Genomic DNA, 23,801 nt, shown 5'->3' on the forward strand with positions numbered 1-23,801 from the left:
CCGGACGTAGACCAAACTCACGGGAAGGGGGTATGTGATGATCAGGAGAGGGACCCAAAGCTGGCCTCCGGGTAATGGCCGCTTGGCTGTTTACTTCTTCACTTCAGGTTGTGATCCCTTAGCTCAAAAGTCTACCAGCACCAAACTCAAATTTTTGCACATTTGTTATTTTGAAAAATAGCCCAAACAAGCAGGGGATTTTCAGCTCTTTCAGAGCCAGCCTGCTTTATAGGGCTTTACATGCTCAGGAAACCTCACCTCGCAGCTGTTGCCTGTTGAGAATCCCCTCCCACCCCTTGCTCCGTGCTCTGTCTTCCTCTCTGTGTGTCTGTCTCTCCTATGCGAATGGAAGTGATGGATTCCCCAGGGCCAAGACACATGGAGGATGGAGCCGAGGTCTTCACACCTCTGCTTCCAGGAGATCGTCTCAGCTCGTGCCACGAATAAGCAGATGCTGCCGTCCCCGCCTGCATAGCTGACCCAGCCTGTGCCCTGACTCAAGGTGTAAGCCGGGACCCGCCGACCAGCAGCAGAGCCAGGATCCCAGCGTTGGCAGCATTCACGGAAAGACAGCCTGACTCTGATGTTCGGTGTGTGTGGACAGACACAGCGCGGGCCGGCGGTCAGCTCCGCTGCGGGCACCAGGGCCGCAGTGACCGGCTCCAGGCAGAAGACGGCCCTGGGATGGTGGCTGCTGGTAGAGCCCTTACCTGAGTCTGCTAATCAGGTGAGCTGCTGTCAGGGCTGGAGGGTTGAATGGAAAGGGGTCGTCCACCCTGGGCCTTGTGGTCCCTAGTGGCGAGCCAATTCCTGCAATTGCCCAGAAAGGGGACATCGTATCCACGAGCTTCTCAGTGGGACAGAGGGCTGCAGGTGCCCACTCGAGCCTCCTCTTGCTGGTGGTCCAGCCACTGAAGGGGTGATTGCAGGATCCGTGCTGGGCCTGCCCTGAGGGGGGTTTGAGCTGACAGTCGATCATTCATCGTTTTCCCGTGCACCCCAGCTCTGACTGGTGCGTAGCCCTGCTGTGCTTTGCCCCCATGAATTTGGTGTCAGTAGTCCCTGGACAATTCAAGACAGTGGTGCCGCCGTAAGGCCACGGCTGTCTCAGGAAGGCTGGTAGATGTGTGGCTCCTCCTTTGAGGGGATCTGGGCAGGGTCCTGGGTCAGGAACCCTGGATGTCCTCCACAGCCAGGACCCTGCGAAAGGTTGGACATTGAGCAAGAACCGGTCTATTGTGCTCGCCTGTCCCCAGCTGCCGACACAAAGGATCTGTCTCCTTTGCCTTTCATGGGGTGGAGACGTTACTGTCCCTCATGCACAGTATACACACCGGGGGCTTCCGCCCAAGAAACAACGGTGCCAATAGGAAAGATGGCTGGTTGCTGGAAAACCAAATGACATAACAGACATTCTCTACTTAAGGCCAAGAAGCATTTGCTAGAAATTAGCAGCCACTTATAACAAAACCCAATGTCAAACAAAGGTAGAGAGAAACTGCGTACTTGTTTTCAAAAGCCAATGGAAGCATAATTTAAAAACATGCAACCCCAAACCATTGTCACTAAAATGAGGATTAAATTGGAGATTCCCCTGTCACCACCATTATTCATCGTGGTGCTGTGGGGTTGGTGCTAATGCTGCTGGTGCTGGTGGGTCTGGTGGGCCTGGTGGGTCTGGTGCTGGTGGGTCTGGTGGTGCTGGTCCCGGTGGGTCTGGTGGGTCTGGTGGTGGTGGGCCTGGTGGTGCTGGTCCTGGTGGGTCTGGTGGGCCTGGTGGTGGTGGGTCTGGTGGTGCTGGTCCCGGTGGGTCTGGTGGGCCTGGTGGTGGTGGGTCTGGTGGTGCTGGTCCCGGTGGGTCTGGTGGGCCTGGTGGTGGTGGGTCTGGTGGTGCTGGTCCTGGTGGGTCTGGTGGGCCTGGTGCTGGTGGGTCTGGTGGGCCTGGTCCTGGTGGGTCTGGTGGGCCTGGTGGTGGTGGGTCTGGTGGTGCTGGTCCTGGTGGGTCTGGTGGGCCTGGTGGTGGTGGGTCTGGTGGGCCTGGTGCTGGTGGGCCTGGTGGGTCTGGTGGGTCTGGTGGTGCTGGTCCCGGTGGGTCTGGTGGGCCTGGTGGTGGTGGGTCTGGTGGTGCTGGTCCTGGTGGGTCTGGTGGGCCTGGTGCTGGTGGGTCTGGTGGGCCTGGTGGGTCTGGTGCTGGTGGGTCTGGTGGGCCTGGTGCTGGTGGGCCTGGTGGGTCTGGTGGGCCTGGTGGTGCTGGTGCTCGTGGGCCTGGTGGGTCTGGTGGGTCTGGTGGGCCTGGTGCTGGTGGGTCTGGTGGGCCTGGTCCTGGTGGGTCTGGTGGGCCTGGTGCTGGTGGGTCTGGTGGGCCTGGTGCTGGTGGGTCTGGTGGGTCTGGTGGTGCTGGTCCCGGTGGGTCTGGTGGGCCTGGTGGTGGTGGGTCTGGTGGTGCTGGTCCTGGTGGGTCTGGTGGGCCTGGTGGTGCTGGTCCCGGTGGGTCTGGTGGGCCTGGTGGTGGTGGGTCTGGTGGTGCTGGTCCTGGTGGGTCTGGTGGGCCTGGTGCTGGTGGGTCTGGTGGGCCTGGTCCTGGTGGGTCTGGTGGGCCTGGTGGTGGTGGGTCTGGTGGTGCTGGTCCTGGTGGGTCTGGTGGGCCTGGTGCTGGTGGGTCTGGTGGGCCTGGTGCTGGTGGGTCTGGTGGGTCTGGTGCTGGTGGGTCTGGAGGGCCTGGTGGTGCTGGTCCTGGTGGGCCTGGTGCTGGTGGGTCTGGTGGGCCTGGTGCTGGTGGGCCCGGTGTTGCTGGAGCTGGTGGGCCCGGTGGTGCTCGTGGTGCGGTGTGGAGAGAGGATGCAGCCCGCGCACGTTGGTGTGCCAAGGTGGAAGGCATATGGTGCTAACCTCGTGTTTGCTATTGACAAATTACCGGGTAGAGGTTCGAACTCACTCCGACCATTGGGTTGCCCGGTCTGCCCCGGTCCGAGGGGCTTCTGGACACTTGGCGTGTGGAAGCCGCCAGAGTGCTTGGCACCTGGGATGCGTCGGTTGCCCTCCGGGCCGTGATGGATGGGCCCCTCCCTGCGCCCCCGTCAACTGGGGATGGATGAGCTCATTTGTTGTTTTCCTTTGCATTTGTGTGACCCCCTGGACTCTCTTCTATGTGCCTTGGCCATCAGTATTTCTTCTTACACGTGAATTTCCCGTTTACATTATTTGTCCCTGTTTCTACTAGTCCTTTTGTTTTCATCTTTTTAATTTGAATTGCAGATATTCTCTGGCTCTTCAAGACCATTTTGGATCTCAGTCTTTGCCGAAGCGTGTCAGCATGAAGATATTCACAAACAAGGATGTCTACTCTGCTGCATTATGTGTCATGGAAACAGCAAAACAATACAAAACAGATGATCTGGAAATAATGTGATTTTCCACCAACAGGGTAATTGTTTCATGCACGGTGATACACCTACATGATGGAACATTGTGCAAGCGTGGGACAGAATGAGCCACATCGACATATGTGAGCTGAAAGTATTCCTGTTTTGGAGACACACAAGGTATCGGCAGCCGTGGCCACCTTCGCACGCAACGCTGGGATAGGGTTTATTCCGAAAACGGGCTAATGTCGGCAGTGCACGACGGGGATTTGAGGAAGCTCGGAGAAGTTTTCACCTTAATTTATTTGCCACTATGTTGTTCACCTCGTAACAACAATTGGACAGTCCTTCTACAAAGAAAGCAGTTAGCAAAGTAAGGGAATCTGGTTGGGCTGCAGGACAACGCCCACACTGGGATCCTCTCCTTCAGTTAAAGCGGTTCATAGATGAATTAGAGACAAAGTTTCTAACTGAGTAAATGTAAAAAAAAAAAAAAAAAAAAAAAAAGGAAAAGAAAGCAAAAGGAAGTGAATTGATAAAGATAAAGGCATAAATTAAAGAAATAGGAAAGAAAGAAAATCCAGAAAACTTGACAGAACGGAGCTGGTGTTTGGTCCCTGACAAGGTCTTGGCGAGTCTGGCTGAGAAAGAAGCAGCCCGGCCTGGGGGCTGGATGCCGTGCGTGCCTCTGCCTCTTCCTGGAAGGAGACGTGGTTTCCACGTGCGGTGGCAGCTGGGACAAGGTAAATACACAAACCCCAAACTTCATAGCTGCACCTGACATTGCCGGGGACCCAAGGGGCCAAGTATGGAATAACCAGATACACATTTAACAGAAAGATACAGAGCCACAGGCCATAAGCTCGAACACCGAATTAACTCACTTTATTTATTAATAAACTATAGGGAAGAATGGAAAGTCCCACCACAGATCTGTTCTGGAAGATGTAACATCATGGAGGGCCGTCACCCCCCGTCACCCCCCCCCGTGCCCTCATTCACACAGTCCCCAAGAGAAAACCCACTTCACAGTGATCGGTCCAGCCTCTGTGGACGCTTTTAGCTTTTATTCTAAGTACAGTGGGGAGCCTTTGAGGCTTTGAAGAGGGGAGCGCGAGGGGCTGGTTTGTGTTTGTTAGAGGCCCCTGTCGCTGCGAAGGCGGGCTGTCAGAGGAGGAAGAATGGGGGGACCCGCCAAGTCCCTGGGCACCCTACAGGTGATGGTGGCTGTGACGGCCAGAGGGGGCCATCAGCTGGGCTCTGAGATGCGCATTTCGGAGCAGGAATGACAGGGCCCTCTGATGGATGGGTGTGGAGCCAGTCCCCAGCGGGACAAGTGGGCCGGCTACTCACCAGGGGCCCGTGGCACCGGCTCCCACAATGAGGGAAGGTGGTTGGAGTGCGTGCGAGGACGCAGGTGTCCGAGAGGCGCCTGGAGTGCCAGGCACAGAGTGGGCCGTGCACACGCTGCGGGCTGGGGCAGGGGGTGTGGGGTCTCCGGCATACAGATGACGAAGACAGAGGAGCAGGGACGGGGCTGGACGGGGGGAGGGGAAGAAAGCAAGAAGCGGGGGGAGAAGCAGGAGCTGGAGGGGAGAAGCGAGGCCATGAGGAAATCCACACCTAGCAGATAAGGAGAAGCAGCTGAAGGAGGACTAAGCAGAGAGCTGGGAGGGAAGCTGGGGGTGGGTCCGTTCGAGGGAAAGGTGGTTGGAGGATGACTGTGGACGCTGAGGGACAGGAGAGCTGAGAAGTGTCTTTGGCGGTTTGGAAGATCTGTGCTGGGTGACGGGTCCCGTCCGACTCGGAGGCTAACGGACAAGCACACTCACCGCGGCCCACAGGCTCCGGCCGCCAGTGTAACCCAGGCTCCTGCCGCTCCCCCCAGGACCTTGCTCCAGCCAGGGCTCTGTCCATCCTGGGTCAGACAAAGGACTCACTGCTGCCCAGCAAGCAGCACGAACATCAGCACACTGGCAGAACGTTCTCTGCCCCCAGGAGCCCAGCCGGGATGGGGACACCGTGACAATGGGCCCAGATGACCAGTGCACAGCCAGAAATACCGTTCCAAGTAGCAAACAGTGTGGCATACAGCACACCTGGTGCCACATGTCCACCCCTGCCTGGAGCAGCAAAGGGGGCAGCAAGCAGCAAGCCCTGCAGTGGACAGCAAGCCGTGCAGTGGGCAGCAAGCTGTGCAGTGGGCAGCAAGCCATAGAGTGGGCATCAAGCCGTGCAGTGGGCATCAAGCCGTGCAGTGGGCAGCAAGCCCTGCAGTGGGCAGCAAGCCCTGCAGTGGGCAGTAAGTCATGCAGTGGGCAGCAAGCTGTGCAGTGGACAGCAAGCCCTGCAGTGGACAGCAAGCCCTGCAGTGGACTGCAAGCCGTGCAGTGGGCAGCAAGCCCTGCAGTGGACAGTAAGCCATGCAGTGGGTAGCGAGCCATGCAGTGGGCAGCAAGCCGTACAGTGGACAGCAAGTCCTGCAGTGGACAGCAAGCCCTGCAGTGGACAGCAAGTCCTGCAGTGGGCAGCAAGCCCTGCAGTGGGCAGCAAGCCGTGCAGTGGACAGCAAGTCCTGCAGTGGACAGCAAGCCCTGCAGTGGGCAGCAAGCCCTGCAGTGGACAGTAAGCCCTGCAGTGGACTGCAAGCCGTGCAGTGGGCAGCAAGCCGTGCAGTGGGCAGCAAGCCCTGCAGTGGACAGCAAGCCGTGCAGTGGGCAGCAAGCCGTAGAGTGGGCATCAAGCCATGCAGTGGGCAGCAAGCCGTGCAGTGGACAGTAAGCCATGCAGTGGACAGCAAGCCATGCAGTGGGCAGCAAGTCCTGCAGTGGGCAGCAAGTCCTGCAGTGGACAGCAAGCCGTGCAATGGGCAGTAAGCCGTGCAGTGGACAGCAAGCCCTGCAGTGAACAGTAAGCCGTGCAGTGGGCATCAAGCCCTGCAGTGAACAGTAAGCCGTGCAGTGGGCAGCAAGCAGTGCAGTGGACAGCAAGCCGTGCAGTGGGCAGCAAGCCCTGCAGTGGATAGTAAGCCGTGCAGTGGACAGCAAGCCCTGCAGTGGACAGCAAGCCATGCAGTGGGCAGCAAGCCGTGCAGTGGACAGCAAGCCGTGCAGTGGGCAGCAAGCCCTGCAGTGGACAGCAAGCCGTGCAGCCAGCAGTAATGGGTAGCAAGCAAACTCCTCCCCCCACCTGGGGGCAGGCAGCTGCAGGGTGGTCACACTGTGGTTGCCTCTACCCACGGAGTCGCCTGTGTGACCGGCTACAGAAAGGGCTCAGCATCAGGGGCTGGTCAGGCCTTGCTGTCCGGAGCACATAGCAAGGGTGTACATGGATGCTCGGGGCCCATGGGGACCGCCTGCCCCGGCAGGACAGCAACATAACATAAGCTGAATAACAAGATCCGTGTTGTCAGCGTCCTGGTCTCGGGTGTTCCCCGAATGCCAGAAGTTTGCTAGCACACTGCTGCCCGCGTGCGCAGGTGTGGACGCTGGGCTGGGCTCCAGGGTTTAGTGCCTGGCAGGGCTGGGGCCGCGGGAGAGGGGGATGCATAGGACTTCCAGCCAGGCCCGTGGCCATCGACCCTACACATCCAGAGTCACAGCGTCCCGCCCGCCCGAGGGTTGGTTTTCCCCTGGATCCTCCCTCTGGGATAAAGCCACTGGTTCTTGGCACCCAGAGCCTTAGTGTTCCCGACGGGCCCTGACAGCCAGTATGGGCCACCGTGGGTGAGCTGGACGGGAGGGCTGCGTGACACGTGTGTGTTCTGGAGTGATGGAGAGGGTCCCTTCCCAGCCGTGACAAGCCGGGAAGGGGCGATGACAGGATTCAGCCACCACGCGACCGTGCGAACCGTAGCTCTCCCTCAGTGCCGGTGACCCACGCGTGTTTACGGTTCCCCGCCCGCCCGTCGCACGGCCCGTGAGAAAAGACATGGACTTGCACTTGCTACTTCGCACACGGAAGCGCGTTTGCATCTGTCCCCCTGAGCACGTGCCGCTTTGTCGTTAAGGAAAACAAACACAGGCACTGAAAAATCACCCAAGCTGGGTTCACAGCCCCGCCAACTCCAAGTGCAGGAAACCCCAGCTCGGCGCGATGTCGAAGTCTGCGACCACCCTACCTGGAGAACTTGAGAACTCAAGCACCAAACCCACCCAAAAAGAGCAGAGCAAAATGTTCACTTAGTCAAAGAGAAGGAAGCTGCTGGAGAGAAGGCGAGAGAGACGCAGAGCGAGGGCCGTGCTCCCTCCCAGCAGTGATGCCACGCCGTGGGGCCGAGTCCGCGCTCGGAGCAGGTGCTCGGCGGGGCTGGGGCAGCGGGGGCCGCTCTGCCAGCAGCCGGTGGAGCCCCCCACGCCCGGCCGCCAAGGGCTCCTGGGCTCCGAGACGGCAGTTTCCCCACCGCACCCGTATCTCCAGGGCAGGACGACGCGACTTCCACGAGCCGTGTCCGCGGGAGACTCTGACACGGCAGCGGGGCGGGGTGGGGGGGGGCGGGAGATTACGAAGCCGCTGGGGTCCTGGGTGTGAAAAGACTGATCTCAGGGGAGCGCGGAGAGCCTGCCGTTTGCATGATCACGCGTGCTGCAAGGAGCAGTCAGGACCTGCGGAGGAGAAGCGGGCCCCTCGGCAAACCGCGAGGGCGGGCGCGTCTGGGTGCTGAGCCCACGGTCCCGCGCCTTCAGGTCCCGTGCTCTCCCACAACAGAGCGGGGCCGTCTGACTCCCCACGCCTCGTGATTATTTGCAAAGAGGCAGCTAGACCAGCAGACCCCGAGGAGCGGGGGCGGCGGCCGGACAGGACTGCGGGTCTGGGTCACAGCTACTCAGGGCCGAGCCGTAGAGCCCGTGGGGGCCGGGGACCGAGCGGCAGCGGGGCGGAGGCCTGCCTCCTGTCCCGTGAGCGGTGGCGGCTGACGGGGACACGCGTCTGGGTCCCTGGACGGGAGCTGCAGACAGCCAGGGTCCAGGGAGGCCGGTGGCCCTGCCGACCGCTGAGTGCTGGAATGGGAGGGGGGCGTCAGCGCCCAGCAGGACAGAGTGGACGAGGCGGCCTGCCTGACCCGCTGCCCCGAGCTGGCATGCGGGGGTGCCCGGCAGAGGACGGAGTGCCAGCACCGCGGGCTCCCCGACCTGGGCGTTCCTGTGGGGCGTGAGGCCTCAGCAGATGGTCACACGGCGGGTGGGTGCCGCTCAGACCAGCTCCATGCGGAGCGTGGTGACTCGGTCCAGCCACGGCGGGGGTCACAGAAGGTGCTAGAAGGACGTGGGTCTGAAGCACAGTTGTCGTCACACCCCTGGGCATGAGACCGCCTGGGCGGGGCCGACAGCCCGAGGACAGAGAGCCCAGGACGTCCCGTTCGACAGCGTGCAGGGCAGGAGGGGTCACGTGGCCCAGAGTGGGTGTCTGCGGGGCGGAGAGTCCCGGCATCCAGGCCCGTGCCGTCGTACTGCCCGGGATCCGAGGGCGAGAGGGACGGGAGGCCCGGGGACCCTGGTCAGGGAGGGGAGAATGCGTGTCCTGAGGACAACAGAGGACCAGCTAACAGCGGGGCAGGGGCAGCTCTCCCGGGTGACGGAGGAGGAAGGGGGCAGTCCTCACAGGGGAGAGGACGATGGTAGGACATGGACCTGGAACCGGAGGTTGGGTCCAGCTCCCTGGAGAAGGAGGACCCGAGACCAGTCTCTGGGACCAGGTGCAGCCGGTGGACGCCTGGCCCGAGGGTGGGCCCCGGGGGCCTGGGGACACCAGCAGGGTGTCTCTCGTGGCACCCCAGCCCCATGGCCCCCGGAACAGCCCGGCAGCCTGCGGTTCTAGCAGCTTGAGGGCGGAGTGGGTCGGAGGGGCAGGTGGGGAGGAGCGAGTCCAGGGCCTGCACCCCGGGTCCCCCGTGCACGGGGGCCTCTCGGTCTGTGGACAACCCCGGGTCCCGCTGCCCACTCTGAGCCTCTGCTCACAGGACACCCCAGAGGTCTCGGCCATCACGTCCAGCGGCCTGCCCCGATGCGGGGGCTGGACAAGGCCCCCCGCCCTCCACCGAGGGCCTGCTCCGCGGGCTGACGGCCGGCTGGGTTTGCTCCCACCTGCGCTGCCGGCCCGGGCTGTGGCTGACCACCCGCAGGGCCGGGCCAGGGGCTGATGCGTCCCCCAGATGGGGCCGTCCGGAGATGGCGAGCCTCGCGTGATGGCGCAGACGGTCCCCGGGGACCCCAGAGACCTGCAGAACATTACCCCAAATGAAAGGGAAGGAGAGGGAGAGACAGACGCGGTGTCCTGTAAACAGTCTGATTTCTCGATGTAAACCAGATTCTGGCCTGGGACGTCAGGTAAACATCTGTGCCAGAGCCCGGGCCCCCCACCTCCGGGGAGGCCCAGCGGTCTGCATCGCCTACTCTGGGACACGTCAGAGTGACCGCCGAGACATTTCGTAATTAGGCAAAATTGGTCTTGCATTCCTTCCCTAAATCCCCAAGATCTCTGCAATTTCAGGTCTTCTCAAAAATGAAAACATTTGGTAATTCAATGACACAAGTGAAAAAAGCATAGGATGTTCTCTCAACTGGAAAATACCAATTAAGGAAGCAATTCTGATTTTCCACCCACCTCGGGCTGAGCGGGGAGCTTATCTCCGGGGAGAGGGATCACGGGGACCAGGGCCCCTCGAGGCCCGAGGCCGGGGCTGCTGCCCGAGGCTTCGCCCGAGAGCGTTGCCCGGCGGCCGGGCTCCGAGGAGGGCCGGGGGCTTCTGCGGGGGTGCCGGGAAAGGCTGCGGCGGGCCCTCTGTCTGAGGTGGGCGTTGGGGACGGGCCCTGACACGGCATCCCGCTGTGTGGCAGCACCAAGGACAGTGTCCTGGGCCCTGGGCAGCCGCGGTGGGTGATGGGTCTCCCTGCAGGCTGGCCGTGTCCCCCCACCTGGTCCAGGCTCCTGCGGGGGTTTCGGGCTCTCTGTGGGGGGGCGGGGGGTCATCTAGTCACTGACCGTCCCCACATTCTGGCCCCAGGAGCCTCCCCCTGCTCATGGCCCAGCTCAGCTTATGGTCCCGTCCTGTGCAGTTTCCTCCCATCTCTGAGGTGTGCGTGGATCCCGCCCTGGGTCAGCCGTGCTAACTGCGGGTTGGGGTTTCCGAATCTCTCACTGCTGCGGAGCCAGGAGTAGTTGGCATCTTTCAGGGTCAGAGGCCCCACTGCTCCCAGGGACTCAAATGCAGGGAGAGTGTTACTGGGTCTCGTGTGTGACCCTGACCTCCAGGACCAGCTTTGAGGCCACATCCTGCTTGCCCCACACTCTCACAATCATTTTTACATTTCCAATGGTTGAGTAAAAATCAAAAGCAGTATGATACATTGTGACACATGAAAATTATACGAAGGTCAAATTTCAGTGCCCGCACAGAATGCTCTGCCGGAGCGGAGGGCCCCCAGCATTTCCAGACCGTTTGTGGCCACTTTCCTGCCATGGAGGCAGAGCTGACTTGTTGACCTGTCGACACAAAATGAACAAACCTCTTAGAATTTCTTTTAAGAGAAAGGAAGAGAATTTCATCGGAACCCGGGTGAGGTCGGCTGCCAGGATGCACAATCTTCACGAAGAAGGGGGGGCTGGGGGGAAGGAATGTGGAACAAGGGATTATCGATGGTCTTTGTTGCATCAGGACTTACAAATCCCCAGGACAAAGGACAAACTTTATCTTACGTGTTTAGTATGTGCAAGGTTGCAGGCTACGGAGGATCGAAACCCAGGGAGATTTCGACTCTTATCTTTAGTTTGAAATGTTTCTTTCAGGTTGTTTGCTAATGAAGCAGATGTACCGTGTGTGCTCAGGGCAGAAATAGAGCCTGTGCTTTGAGGTTTGGTGAAGTCATTCCGACCCTGGTAAAGTTAAAGTATAGCTTTCCTGGGGGCCCAGGGTCCACCGACATTAAAACCTGAAAATGTCCTTTATGACCCCAGAGACCATGTGGCCTGCAGAGCCTGAAATACCTATTTCCTGGGGCTGCTGAGCCCTGAGCCAAGTCCACACGCAGAAACTTTCCAGGTCCTGAGCAGAAAAGGTGCGGGCCTCGGTTTCCACCTCTGCAAAGCTGCCTCCCTCTCGACGGAGCCGATGTGCCCGTAGAAGGTGTCTGCGTCATCCCAAGTATGGCAGTGCAGACATCCTACAGCACACATGCTTCCGGAACACCCACTCGCGACAGGTCATCAGGTGGGGAGACTGGGATGTGGTCTTGGTCTTCCCGGGCGTCCTGATCGTCCCATAAAGACACAGAAGTCAGTCCCACGGAGCCTGGCTGGAGCCCGGACGCTGGGCTGGGGCGCCCAGGGGGGACTGCAGCTCCAGCCCGCAGAGGAGCGACCCTGAACACATTTCTTATCCCCTCTGAGCACTGGGCCCCATCTTTCAATTGAACACAGTTATAGACCAGTGGTTACGGGTCTGCTTTTCTTTATTTTAGAACATAATTGCTAGGTTCAGTGAGGTGAGAGCTAGTGTCACGGTCACACACACACAGACACACATGCATGTGGACACACACGGGCACACACAGACACACGGACACACACACACGGACACACACGCATGTGGACACACGGACACACACACGGACACACATGCATGTGGACACACACGGACACACACGTGTGGACACACACACACACACACGGGTCTGGGCACGCCAACACTGCTGCACGGTGACCCATGGTCGTGTATGTAAGTACGGCTTGCCGGGGCGTGTGCTGTGGTTACTCTACAGAAAGAATGACCCCCAACCCAAAAGCTGGTTCCCGCGTCAAGCCTGCCGATGCCACGTGCAGAGCAAGAAGGGCGGGTCTGGGACACGATGGGGCTTCCGGGCAGAGCGGCGGCTCCGGGGCAGCAGCGGCGCGGGGCTCTAACTGGGGGAGGGGGTCCCTTGCACGGCAGGCTGCTGCGGGGTGTGGGCTCCTCCGTACTGTCCCCTGCCTGCCCTGGGCTGACTCCGGACTCACTGTTTACGGCCGCCCACACACGCCAGGCGGTCTCGTGCAGGCCCGAGGCCGGCATCTGTGCCCCCAGCCCCACTTCACATGTGAGGAAACTGAAGCTCACAGAAACCAAGTAGCCAGCCCAAGGTCACACCTAGCGAGGGGCCAAGGCCCAGCACCTCCGAAAGCTCTGATTGCATCAGACGCGTGCGCGGACATCAGTAACGAATCAGGATGATGTAATATCCCTGCAGAGCCAAACACATTTTCTTCTGGCTGCAGGAAAAGTACAGCGGGTCACGGTGATTCAGTCAAGGCCAGCGTGCTGTTTGCCTCACTCCGCGCGCAGCCCCTTCCCGGGTCTCAACGGACAGCCTGGGCCCCTCGCGTTGGCCGGCCTTCCCGGCTCTCGCTCGCTGGAGTCTCTCCCTGGAACGCTGGCCTCCAAGCAGCTGTGTCCTCTGCCTGCTTTCTCACGCCACACATGCACGGTTCACCGTCAGAAGCCCCTCGAGGAACGCCACATCACCGGGCTCCCTTTTCCCCGGGAACATGGACCTCCAAGGCCCACTTTCCTTGGGAGTCCTGTCAGCCTTCTCCAGAGAGACAGAATCGACAAATACATACATTTATATGCAGATATGTCTTCTAAAGAGGTGCCTCATTCACGTATGGAGGCTGGTGCGTCCAGACTCTGCAGGGCAGGCTGAGGACCCAGGAGAACTGATGGGACAGGGAACCTCAGAAGGCCATCTGCTGGAGAACACCCTCTTGCTTGGGGAGCTTAGTCTTTGGTTCTACGCAGGCCTTCGACTGATTGGATGAGGCCCACCCACACTGTGGAGGGCAACCTGCTTTATACTCAAAGTCCACCGATTTTAAATGTTCTTCTCACCCCCCAAATGCCAATAAGCTCACACGCAAAAGTAACCATTACAGAGCAGTTAACGTTTGTCTTGTGATGTTCAAAATAAGATTTTCCAGCAGGACATTCAGCTCGGAAGTCAGGAACAGGGCAGAGAGGCCAGGGAGAGAGGGAACGTGGGTGAGTATCGAGATCCAAGCCCAGGAGACTTAGATCATGGTCTTCACTCTGGTGTGCTCAGCTTGGGAAGGAAGGAGAATCCAGCTCTGCAGACCAGGGCCACAGCCTCCCCGCGTGCACGTGGGACAGAGACAAGGCCTCTTCTGCTAACAGAACTTGCCCGATGGGAGAACTCGGAGGCAGGTGCGGGCTGCACGGTGGTGAGAGAGCACGAGAGTGGTGTGCGCATGGATGTGGTTCAGAGGGTAAATGTCACGTCGCGTGCATTTTAATGCAGTAAAAACGCGTGTGTTAAGGGAAGCTTAACACAATAAGCCACACACTCTTCAAGTGTGTAATTCTAGAAATTCTGACGTGTGTTCACCCATGAAGCCGTCAGCAGAACCAGGGAAAGGAAGCACCCATCACCCCAAAGGGTCCCATTGCCCTCGGTCACCCTCCTCCCACCGCCCGCCCCAGCCGGCCCACATGGCAGCCTGGCTGAAAGGGAGTGCCCCGGTGTGCGAAGCCCGCCACCTGTGTGTGGGGGGATCTTGGCGCGTCCAGGTCCAGGCTGCTCCATAAGAGGCCACCACGACCCACCGTGTGCACGGGAGCCTCTTGGTCGCAGCCTCCCGTTTCTCTCTGTAAGCACCTTGGAGTGGAAGTCTGGGTCACTCGGAAGGTGCTTGCTCGCCCGGCTGAGAACCCCCAACCCGTCGTCCGAAGGGGCTACCTCCCTGCACGTCCCTCAGCCGCGCGCCCCAGTGCAGGCCCCACATGCTCGCCAGCGCCCCCCAGAGCCTGGCCTTGGAATCACAGCGCTCTGTAACCAGGGTTTCCCAGGACTCGCTGCCTCTTCACGCGCTCATTTTCCATCTGCATATTTCAGTGAAGTGACTGTTCGGTTTTTGCCCGTTTTTAAATTAGGATGTTTTTCCTCCCCATTTGAGCTATGGGAGTTATTTTTATTTTCTGGACGTGAGCCCTCTCTCAGATTGGTGGCTTGCAAATATTTCTCCCCCATCTGTGCTTGTGTTTTCCTTCTCTCCACTGTGTCTTCTGAGGAGCTGAAGCTGCAGATTTTAATTTTGGTGGCATCTAATTGATCAGTTTGTTCTTCTACTGCTCGTGATTTTGGCCCTGCATCTAGAAGTCTGTGACCGACCACGTTCACAAAGACTTCCTCTGTAGTTTCTTCTAGAGGCTTCTAATTTCGTGCCATCCACCTAGATCTGATGCACTCTAACTTCTGTTCTGTGTACCAGGCAAACTGTGAATTTAACTTTACTTTTTGGCAAACGAGTGTCCCATTGTTCAGGTATTGGTTACCAACCGGCGTTGAGAAGACTGTCCTTTCTCCACCAGTCTCGCTTTGCAGCATTACTGAGATCACCTGTCTGTGAGTGGGGGTCGACTTCCACACTCTGTGTTCTGTCTCCGGATCTATTTTTCTCTCCTGATGTCAACTCCACACCATCTGAGTTGCTGAAGCTTTGGAACAAGTCTAGAGCTCATGGACATGGGCCCCTCCATCTTTTCTCTTCTTCTTCTCAAAGTTCTTTTGTTTCTCTCTAGGTCCTTTGCGTGCCCACAATCACCATGAATCATAACCACTGCGGCAGAGTTCTATGAAGGAAAAAAGCTCCTGAGGTTCAGATTGCCGGTGCACTGCGTCTAGAGACCAATTTAGGAAGAGCTGCCACCTTACCGACTTTGGGATTTTGACTCGTTGACAAGATATGCATCTCAATATATTTGATTCAACTTCACTTTCTATCAACAGCACATTGCATTTCATACTGTACAGGTCTTGCACACCTTTTGTCTGATTTATTCCTAAAGACTTCATATTTTCCTATAATTTTAGATTTTTTTTTCAATGTTTCAGTTGTTAATCGCTGGAATATAGAAATGCAACTGATTTTAACAGCTCTATTGAGATAGAATTCACATACCACACAACTGACCTGATGACGGTGTGCAATTCAATGGTTTTCAGTATGTTCACAGATAATGCAACTATCCCCATCAGCCAACCATCTCATGATGCAATTCTAGAACATTCTCATCACCCCAGAAAGAAGTTCCATACCCCTTAGCCGGCACTCCCCACGGCTGCCACCCAACGGCCCCACTGGCTAAGCAACCACAAATCTGCTTCCGGTCCCTACGCATCTGCAGACTCTGGACACTCAGTGGGAGTGGAACCTCGCACGTGTGGTCTTCCACGGCTGGCGTATTTCACTGAGCACGATGTCTTCAAGGTCCATCCACCTTGTGACCCTCAGGTGTCAGAGCTTCACTCCTTTGGTGGCTGAGGAATATTCCATTTTGTGGGTAGAACACATTTTGTTAATGTGTCCGTCAGCTCATGGACATTTGGGTGTCCCCACTGCTTGGTTGTTACGAAAACTACCAAACTGGTTTCCAGAGTCCACGCATCATCTTATATTCCCACCAACAATATACGAGGTTCCCATTTTGCCACGTCCCTGACAACACGTACTGGATTCCCATCTGCTGAAACTTGTGCTTCCGTGTCTGTGAGGAATACTGGTTTGTGGTCCGTCTGCTCGTGGTACGAGAGTGAGTCTAGCTCCCAGAACTGCTCTTGATTTTCCTGGGGGAGGCTGTGCGGAGGCTACACCATGTCTCTGCTGAACGGGGGGTGAAATCCACCCTTGAAGCATTCGGGCCCCTGCTTTTCCTTGTCAGGACACTTGTAACTACAAACTTCATTTCCTGGACAGACATCAGGCTGTTCGGTGTATCTGTTTCTTCTGTGGAGAGCTTTGGTGGGTTTTGTGTCTTTCAGGAAATTTGTCCAGGACGCTGAAATTGTCAAATTTATTGACATAGGGTTGTTTGTAAGATTCCCCATTACCCTTTGCAGTGCTGTCACCACTCACTCCTGGTTCTCTCCCTCTCTTTCCTTTATTGATTACAGCAGGAAGGGACCCCTCAGTGTTGGTGACTTTCTTGAGTTCCGTGTGATGAAGAATCATGGTGGAGCCCACTGCAGGACGGGCTGAGCCCTCCCCAGACCCTGGAGGACAGAGCCTCAGGGGGCAGCTGGCTGGCCACTGTCCTGCACACGGTGTTACAAGCTCTGCACGCACAGAGCCCCGAAATCCACCTTGTGTCCTGGTGTTATCGTCCCAAGAAGCCCTCCCCACGCCAGTCATCCTGGGAAGAGGCTGATCCTGGGCTGGATAGTGAGGATCCAGGAGGAGAGTCTCAGTCGGGAGGGAGGAGAGGTTCTTCTTGACTCTTGGCCCCATGTCAGGAGTGGGCTCGTGGGCGTCCGTCTCGGGCAAGGCAGGTATTGCCTCGGGGTCAAGACGAAAACAGATGGGAGCTCCAACATACACAAAAATCAGCATTACCAGCAAACTCGGCATTCTTGTTCTGAATCATCTGGATCCAGGATAAGCGTGGACACTCCTCCCTATTTGCATGATTGTAGGCTCCATGTGCCCACTTTCCCAAAGAGCAGACTGCTCCCAAGTGGACTCAAACCACTTCTTAGGAAACGGAAAACTGCTCCTGGCTTTGAGCTGTCGGCTTTCCCAGGTTTTTCGCAACTGGGTTCCAAAAATACTTGGGCCCTAAGTGTCAGCCTGGCAGCCATTGCACCTGCCCCAGGTCCCTGTCCCAGGTCCCTGGGCCCCACACCCTCAGGTGGCCGGCTGGCTCCAGGTGCCTCTGTTGCTGGTTTTGTTGTGGGACAAGGGAGGTCTTCATTTGGTGACTCTTCAAATGGCCAGTCCTGGGACACAAAGCCACTCCCCGCCGGTCCGTGCTGTGCACCGTAGGCGGACCTGCAGCCCTTGCCTGGCGGAAGGCCGGAGCTGCCCAGGGCCTGGGAGCAGACGCTGTGGAGCAACAACGAATCCCATGCAGGTGCAGCCGCAAGGTGGGGAAATGGAGCAGAGGTCCCCATGGAAGGAGAAGCATGTGTGCACCATGGCAGAGCCCAGCCCGGGCCTCCTGGACACCGTCCTGACCGCACGGCCTCGCAGACGACCCATTCCTTACTGTATGCGTCCTGCGTGAGAGTTGCAGGAGACAGTCATGGCCACTGTTGTAGAATGATTGCTAAGGCCGGTTTCCGACTTACAACAGGATGGACTTACCCACTTAGGTCTGCTGACCGCTGGAGCCTCTCTTGCTCTAGAGGCTGAACAAGACAAGGGCTTGGTACCAGCAGCCCCGGGAGGGGACGCCGTCCAGGGAGGGGAACCAGGTCACTAGGTTCCCACCTCCATGGTGACGGGCAACCTCTTCTTACTCGACGTCCGGCTGGCAGGCTGTCTGAGCAGTGCTGTGGCCTCTGATGGAGGCTGTTGTTGCCCCAGGTCTTGCTTTGCTCCAGCAACACAGCACTGCCGAGCTTCTGAGGCCACACGAACCCGAGACACACTAGGTCCTCAAATCCTCCAGCCCCAGGAGGTTCCTCCGGCAGAGCTGAAGATCCATGAGCTCAGCACTGGGCTTCACCCCCAAGCCCCAGCCCTTGCCTCTCTGCCACCCCAAGAGCAGAATCGTGTGCTGCAACTCACCTCCACACACCTGTGTCCCTTCTCTGCAGATTTCCCCAGGGAGGGCTGGAGGCCAGCCAGGGACAGAGGTGGAGGGAGAGTGAAAGGGTCCCGAGACCCGTGTCCTCTGCTGTAAAGTCGGGGTGACTTGAGCTCCATTACATCCTAGGTTTACTTTACTTAAATGCAAAACAGTAAACATGCAAAGCATGACCTAATTGTAGTGACAAATGTCATTATTTTAAGACTAAAATAAACAAATTTCTCTGGGTAATGGCATAAATAGACACAAGGAAGTGACAAGTGTTCAGAGACACCCTGGACAGGTGCATAAAGGGCTCCCGGCCCAGGAGGCTCCACGCCTGAACACCTGTCCTCTGCACCTGCTCCTCTGACCTGCTCCACCCTCGCCCACCAGAACCATGGGCTGCTCTGGTGGCTGTTCCGGAGGCCGTGGCTCCGGCTGTTGTGGGGGCCGTGGCTCCGGCGGCTGTGTCCCCATCTGGGGCCAGTGCAAGATCTGAGATGTGACCAGAGACCCCTGTAGCTGGGAGGTGTGAACCACTGTATTCAAGTGTCCCCCACCTCCTTCTACCAGTTTGTCCCAGTCTTGTGTTTAAAACCAAATCCCATGGCATCTGTAACTAAAGTCTTTCTCTAAACGCAGAGACCTGTCTTCTTGCTGCTCTTCTAGCCTAGCTAACACTCACAGATGTCCTCCCGCGTCCCCCAGGTGTGTCCGCCTGGTGCCCGCTCACGCACACTCACGCACCACTGCTGCTATACTAAGGAGTGGGCTGGACCACACATCGGGGAGCCTTTCCAAAAATAAGCAGGGAAGGGCTAAGGAATGAAAATATAAAAGGAAAAAAGAAGTGATATGAACAACAAAACCAGAAGGCCACTATGTAAATGATGGGGATTTGGAACAGAGTGAAAATACCCTGGGGGAGAAAAAAATAATGGAGAGAAGTTCTCCCAGAATTAAAGAAAGACTTTATTTAAAAAAGAAAGAAAGAAAGAAAGAAAAACCCTTATGTTGAAAGGGCTGGAGAAGAAACACACTGCCCACCATGTGCGTCGATAGCATGCGGACATGACAGAGACGAAGCTGGGATTTCCCAGGAGGAGAGTCACTGTCCAGGGAGCGAGCACCAGGCCGGCACCGCGTGGCCCCAGAGCAGCACCGGAGCCCAAGGACTGCACCGGGCGCTGGTGTGCGTGGCACAAAGGAACATTCAACAGAAAATGCCGTATCTGGACAAAAATACTTGGAAATGTGTGGGGTCGAGAAATGTTCTCAGACAAACAGGGAGTCAAGAGAATTGTCCCACAAAACCCCTCAGCGAAAACACTAAATGATTAAAGAAAAATATCTAGTAGGTACCAGAAAAAGTACGATAAAACAGGATGATCAAATATTTTTTTTGCTAAACTCATTATCTTAAAAAAAAAAAGGCAAGAGCTAAATCAGAAAAATTATATTCTTGTATTTTTTGTACAACAGTCATGTATGAGATTAAAAATGAAAGTTTGGAAATGCACAGGTTCTGTTAACTTAAAGACATAGACATTGTTTCGTTTAAATTAAAAGTTAAGTGTAACCACCGTAGGAATAAAAACAGAATGTCTACTTGTTAAGCCAGTAGAAAGAAACTTGGTTTATCCGATTGTCTGTGGTTATGAAAAGAATAAGAAGCAAGAGAAGAATACAGCTCAGTGGCAGACAGGACTCAGGATGGCAGGAGCAGGTCCTGGCCTGGAAGGCGCATCACAAGACTGTGCATTAATCCAACAGAGGTTATGGGTTAAATTAAAAGATCCCGCACTAGGCGACCTGTAGGAGCTGCAGTGGAGCTGACGGGAAGCAGCTGGGTGTGCGTGGCCCTGAGGACAGCCTGGGCAACTGTCTCGGTAGTAAGCCGTAAGTGGGGCTTCTGATAGTCCAAGGGTCAGCACACAGAGTGCATGTTCTGGAACCCCAAGGCAAAAATGTAAGAAATTCAGTCACAAAAGGGGTAGTTAAAATACTCTGTGCTTGTCAAATAATGCAATGTATGTTAAGAAAGAAAAAAAGAAGAAGAAGATAGCGGGAGGGGAAGAATGAAGGGGGCGAAATCGGAGGGGGAGAAGAACCATGAGAGACGATGGACTCTGAAAAACAAACTGAGGGTTCTAGAGGGGAGGGGGGCGGGAGGATGGCTTAGCCTGGTGATGGGTATTGAGGAGGGCACGTTCTGCATGGAGTACTGGGTGTTATGCACAAACAATGAATCATGGAACACTATATCTAAAACTAATGATGTAATGTATGGGGATTAACATAACAATAAAAAAATTTTAAAAAAATACTCTGTGTTTGTAAACTCAGGGTTAAACAGGCAATCACAAGCAAAAATATGAAATAATTGAAAGTAACGTTAATAAAAACAGTACACGTTAGAACGAACGGAATGCAGAACGCGGAGACCGTCCTTGCCGGGAAATGTATGGTGTTAAATAAATAAATGTGGCATCAAATAAATTTATCACAAGTCATGAGATTGGTGATCTGTCTACTCAATTATTGTGTCCGTTTCTAATTAGGTTATTTGTCTCATTACTGTCAGAGGTTTAAATGTATGTGTGTGTGTGTATATATATATATTCTGGACACAATCCTTTATCAGCTCTATGATTTGTAAATACTGCCTCCCAGTCCGTGGCTTATCTTTTTCTTTTCTTAGTGGTGTCTTTGTAACCATAACAAACTTTTAATTTATCCGTGTTTCCAGTTTCAGATTCCACTTTTAGTGTCGTATCTACTGAATCACGCCCAGACCAAGGCTGCAAACAGCTTCCCCTGCATTTTCTTCTATCAATTTTGGTTTTAGCCCTCACATTTAGATCCACCTGGCCTTAATCTTTGCAACTCGCCTGAGGGAGGGCTCCAAACTTACTCTTCTGCATGTGGATCTCCAGATGTCCCTGCAGCACCGTTGAAAAGACAATCCTTTCCCCGTTGAATTGCCTTTGCACTTGTGTTGAGCACTCACAGGCAATAAATATGAAGGTTAATTTCTGGATTCCTGGTCCCGCTGTGCTCCTCCTGTGTGTCTACCTGGACGCCAGCATGGCCCCATCTCAGTGGCTATGACCATATAGCAAGTTCCGACATCAGGAAGTGAAAGTCCCACTCACTTTGTTCTTTTTCAAAGTTATTTGTCTATACTGGGTCTTTTGTATTTCCCTATAAATACTAGGGTCGGTTTGTGAACTTTTGCACAAAGGCCTGCTGGGATTGTGACAGGGCTTTGAACTTACGAATCATTTTTGGGGTGAACTCCCGTTGCCCAGGAGCACGGCGTGTGCCCCGCACGCTGGCCATCTTCGGGCCGCCAGCCCCACCAGGGAAGTCAGCACGTGGCCTGCACTTCTTGTGCTGCAGTAATTCTTAAGTGTTTTATTCTTTTTGCTGCTATTATGAACGGAACTTGTTTCTTAATTTTATGTTCAGAGTGTCTGTTGCTAATGTAGAGAAATTCAGTCGACGTCGGTCTGGGGACACGGTGTCCTGGCTGGTTAGCTGTGACAGGTGCGTGCATGTGTCTCCTGCTTAGGACTCTGAAGTTTGGGAACCTATGGTTTGTCATCTTTCACTAATTTGAGGGAAATCATGGCCATTGTCCCTTCAAGTACTTTTTCTCACATGTTTTCTCTTTTCTTCCTAAAACCGTAATTACATGTATGCTCATGGATGCTCAGCTCTGGTGGTTTCCCCTTTGTGCTTCATTTTGGACTGGTCTCTGTCCCGGGGCTCCAGTGCCCGGGCTCTCTCCTTCTTCATGCACGAGCCGCCGGGGGATTCCTGCATCGTTTCCACTCGACAGTTTTCTGTGAGTTTTCATTTCCCTGCTGAAATTCTTCCCCTTTGAGCATGTGTGTCCTGCTTCTCGCCCTGGATCCTGTCTCGGGCTGGCCCATTGTTGTCAAGTCCCTGTGGGAGAGCCTCACCGTGTGCGCATGCCCGTGTGCGGCTGCCTGGTGGCAGGCTTCCCGCCTTTCGGTGGGTGTTTGGACCTGCCTCGTTGTCACCTCATAAACCATCAGCAGCCCGAGATGCACAGCAGAGGCGAAGGCGCCCACGGGTCCAGAGCAAGCCTGGGTGCCCTGCGGCTGGGCCTTCGGGGGGGCTGTGGTCAGGGTGGTCACGGCCTGGGGTTCAGGGTGGGGCTTGGGCGCCAGCAGGGTCCCCTCAGCATACACGCCGCCGCCCCCATCAGTGAGCCCGCCACTGATGGGGGCGGACTCCGGACCATGGAGCGGGGCAGTCTCCACGTTCTTGCTGCTCTATTCACTCATTTATGCAACAACTGTTTATTGAGCATCTATTACGTGCTGGGCACTGAGACGAACATGGGTTATTCCAGGAAGATAAAGACAGTAAACAACCTGTTTGTGTAATCCCAAAATTTCACAAATGATCTGTCTGTGAGTGTCTCCATCATCAGCTGCAGAGGCTTGTAAGTTCAACAAAGTGCCAAGTCCAAACACTCAAAGCTCAACATTCAGTTTTTAGAAATAAGGAGAAAACTTGGGGAGCTGGCAGTGTCTTTTTCTTCTGAGAGATGGGCCACCAGAGACGGACACTGAACTTCAGAGAAACGTGAGACTTTCCAAGAAAGCAGCTGCTATTGTTTTATTTGGTGCCACGGCGTGGCGACAGGACGGAGTGAACGGCCACGGAACGTCTAAGGGCAGAGACCCTACAGTGAGCAAACGCCCTGTGCAGGACTCAACACCAAAGACCAACAGATTTTTGTGCACCATGTATAGAAAAGTGTGACATTCCCCATTCATAAGCTAAAAATCGTGGGGTGCTATAGGGAATTCCTAAGAGAAAAACTAAAATAGATGAAAAAAGTTAGTAAAAAAAAAATTCTTGAGAGCCTACTCTCCCCAAATTTAAATAAATGGAGAGAAAACCCTTGTTCTATGCTTGGAAAGACTTTATACTTGAGTTCTGTAAACGTGAATCTACAAATTTCATTCCATCCTACTTAAAATAAATGACAGTTTCCATGTGGCCAAGTTTCCCTCTGAGTCTCATCAAAGAGCATGTCTGCAGAGGAGCCGCTACGGCTTGGAAAGGAAAACGAAAAAAAGGAAGAACAAGGAACGACTTTCCAAACAGACACAAGCACGAGGGACGGCGGCCCACAGGCCAGGCAGCAAGTGCATGGACTCAGGGTCAGAGGCATGTGAGGCGGCGTGGAACCGGGGGGCAGACGGACGGACAGATGGACGGCGCTCCAGTCAGTGGGAGAGATGGCCGCCACTGCAAGGCCATCACCGTGATCGCTAACTCATCTGGGGCAAAATGTCTAGGTCCTGAGTTACACGCGACAGGAAACTAAAGAGGAAACAAAATCTACACAGACACATAAAAACATGAAATTTCCTGCAGGCCATGTGAGGGGTGCGGAAAAGAGAAGCACGGAGCTCAGTGTCTTCGGGTTCGGTTCTTCCTCAGTGAACATCTCTCTGCTGAGGTCCCAGCAGATCAGAAGAGAACATTTCTAGGAAATGTAACAATGAAAATATTAACATCCCCGATATCCACATTGGCTACGTAAATCCCTAAATCAGAGACTGGCAGCTCCACAGAGCAAGGTGTGAGCACGGAGGAGTGGGGTTTCAGGGAACAGCGTGGGCGACATCCATGCGCCATTCCTCATTACGTTTATTAATGTAGGAAATTATATTGGTTGCCTGGATTTTTCCTAACTTGATCCATGTAGAATTAACCCAGTTCTTATTGAAACACAGGGAAAATCTTTTTGTGGAAATAGACAAACCGAGTCTAAAATTCATAGAGAAGGAAGAAAAAGCTAAGATAGCTCAACTTTTTTTTTTTTAAGAGAA

The 23,801-nt window shown here is 55.4% G+C and overlaps 1 long non-coding RNA gene across 4 annotated transcripts in view; it reads left to right on the forward strand.

The window, feature by feature from the left end:
* LOC118524554 (uncharacterized) overlaps positions 1-19,967 on the forward strand; it is a 178,067-nt gene extending 158,100 nt beyond the window's left edge. The window contains exons 3-5 of one of the 4 annotated variants that reach the window (XR_013442232.1): positions 503-727; positions 14,932-15,942; positions 16,307-19,967. This is a non-coding gene — a long non-coding RNA (uncharacterized LOC118524554). Of the gene's footprint in view, positions 1-502; positions 728-3,255; positions 3,961-14,931; positions 15,943-16,306 lie in introns of those variants that run through there. The other 3 variants (XR_013442237.1, XR_013442231.1, XR_013442235.1) reach the window with 3 other exon arrangements.
* Positions 19,968-23,801: the final 3,834 nt, after the last annotated feature.

This window comes from Halichoerus grypus, chromosome 11, assembly GCF_964656455.1.
Source record: "Halichoerus grypus chromosome 11, mHalGry1.hap1.1, whole genome shotgun sequence".
Classification (NCBI taxonomy): Eukaryota; Metazoa; Chordata; class Mammalia; order Carnivora; family Phocidae; genus Halichoerus; species Halichoerus grypus.